This window comes from Hippocampus zosterae, chromosome 16, assembly GCF_025434085.1.
Source record: "Hippocampus zosterae strain Florida chromosome 16, ASM2543408v3, whole genome shotgun sequence".
In the NCBI taxonomy this organism is placed as follows: domain Eukaryota; kingdom Metazoa; phylum Chordata; class Actinopteri; order Syngnathiformes; family Syngnathidae; genus Hippocampus; species Hippocampus zosterae.
In genome coordinates this window covers 16,646,460-16,649,156 of record NC_067466.1, presented here as the reverse complement: position 1 = coordinate 16,649,156, position 2,697 = coordinate 16,646,460, and positions in this window count along the sequence as shown.

Sequence of the window (2,697 nt, the reverse complement as noted above, 5' to 3'; positions counted from 1 at the left end):
CAGTGCAGAGCGGTGTAGGAGAGCAGCACACAAAGAGCTCAAGTGGGTGAAGGACTGAAGCAGCCAGAAAAGGAGAAGAGAGTGTGATGAATCTAGGACAGGCACTGACTGCAGGGTGGATGGGTGGAGGTGGGGGGGGGGGGGGGGGGGGGTAGAAAGCATGTGCGTGTGTGTGTGTGTCGCCATGGGACCACGTCCAATTGGTCGCTGCCGCCACGTACATGACGCACGTCGTAACACCTGAGGTCGGGAGACGATAAGTCACAAGTTCATCGGCTGGCGCCGGCGGAACGACACTTTGGCAGATTGAAAGATTCATCTGTGGGGGAGGAGGAAGATTTGATTGAGATTCAGGGTTTTTTTTTTTTCTTTGGGGGAGGGGTGCATGCATGCATTTTGGGCTATTTTTTATTTTATTTTTTGATGTATCAAAATTACATGTGGTATCGGTGCTTGGTATCGATCTGGGGGGGAAAAAAACGGATTGAACATCCCGAGTTTGGAAGGACATTGTCGAGTGCTAATGTGTGGACAAAGACATGTTAGAAACTAAGCAAAAATAGTGCTTTTTTTTCCAAAATAAAAGTTGTTTTATTTTATTTTGATACCACACAAAGATAATCAGTCTGCTTTCCGAGAGGACAGCAGAAATCGGAGAATATTTACAATTAAGAATCATAAATTCAGAGGATTTGGACAATTTGAATTTGCATGAGGATCAATTGGCTGCATTGCTGCCGATCTTTAATGGCTTTTCTTTTTGTCCTGAACTCATCTGGCTCATTCTGGCACATCTCGGAAGTTTTTGGTCCAATGCCGAATGACGGAGTCCATTTGCCAAGGTCTGTGTTTTCAAACTCGAGCCTGCGAGTTGGATTCTATTTTCCAATAGATGACCGCGAGGCATGACTGGGAATCGGGAAGCGGTCCAATAAAACGTGTCTCTTTGCGTTCCAAAAAAATATATATATATACTCAAAAGAGTGTGGACTCGCTCGCATTACTTTCATCCAGGAAATGAACTGTGACATGTTTTCTCTCCAAGAGCAACAAAGCCGTCAACAAGAGACGATAAACACACCAATGAGATAAAACTGCAGGACTTGAGCCGGGGGGGTGTCGGCTTTTTTTAGGGTGGTGGAACGAACCACTGAGGAGGGGGGGGTACTTAATCCCAGGATTAAGATGTTTTTGTTTTTGGGAATGTTTGGTCTTAATTGTTGATTCTTTAATCAAGCTAACTGACGTGGTTCAAAATACATCCGAATGCATTAGCGGAGTTTTTCGTCGGCAATTTGATGCAAATCTCCAGCATTTTTGATGCATGAAACCTCAATGGGCGATGATTTTGAACCCCCCCCCAAAATGGGGGGATGTTTGCTAATTAACATAAATTGTTTTATTTAAACAATCAGATGCTAATGTCAACAGCTAATGTGATGGCTAATTGACAAGCGTGACTTTTTCTCGTGACTTAAAAAAGCAAGTTGCTAATGCCCCTCCCCGCAAATTTTGGGGGAGAAGCGATATTGCTTAAAAACTCTGCGGATTTGTTTCACGTTGATTGCGCCGCCGCCATCGTCTTGGCGTCAAGGCACTATGTTGAGGAGCTAGTTTTGGACAAAAAGCAGTGTTTTGAGGTCGTCTTTTGGCGTAAGAACTATGTTGATGTTGAGGAGGTCCATTTACACAAAAGCAGTGCTTTGCCGCCATCTTGTGACATTGCAAACTCTCAGCTAACTTTTTGTCCACGCTGCAGTGAGGCAAACGTCATCATTTCATTTTGGGGGGGGGGGGGGGGCTGGTGTTTTGTTTTGTTTTTTTTCGCGTCCGCGTTGAGATGTTTAACAAGCTTTGTACATTCCCAGCCGACCACCATAAAAGTCATCTTGACAGATGCCAAGTCTGGAGGAAGCGTTGATTCGGCGTACGGCATTAACGACGGTACTGTTTTTTGTTTTTTTTTAAAGGAGAGGGCTGGTAAATCCGCCAGAATGCCAAGAAACTCCGTCAAAGCCATAAAGTTTGCCGCACTTCAACTTTACGGGTGGTCACCCCCGCCCAACCTCCATCGTAGATGTGCCACGAGAGACGCTCGATAGAAGATGAAGAACTTGCCGTCAGCCGGCGGTTGCTCCCCGTGTGAACATTACGACCTCACGGGCCTTTGCTTTTTGGGGAAATTTATTCGGCGTTTCGACGCTGCGCACCTTGCCTCACAATGCTTCGGGAAACCTTTCTGCGCAACAGCAGACCCGAGCTTCGTATTCAACTTGGAAGAGCGTAAATGATATTGCCGACGCGTGCGACGGATGAACGGCATCTTTTCCGAAGTGGAAGTTGTCGTTGCTTTTGAATCCGTCTTAAGTGAACGGCTACGAGCAGGCGACGTCTTAGCCCAAAGCGTCATTCCATTGGATTTTGTGCATGGCCCTAAAGCTACTAGCCCCGCCCCCAAACCAACATATTTGAATGTGTAACCGTCACCAAAGGTTCTTTGGGCGGCTTCTTTTGGAGTTCTCCATCGCCGGAAGAGCTCCCCCGCGCCTTACAATCATTAATCTTCATTCTCGCGGCCTCGCACGGCAATTGAATGCAACATATCCCGGCCGCTCGGCCTTCTTTCATCCGGATACGGCGTAATCAAGCAGCAAATTGCACATAACGCAGCGAGCGGTTCGCAACACCGCAGGTGCA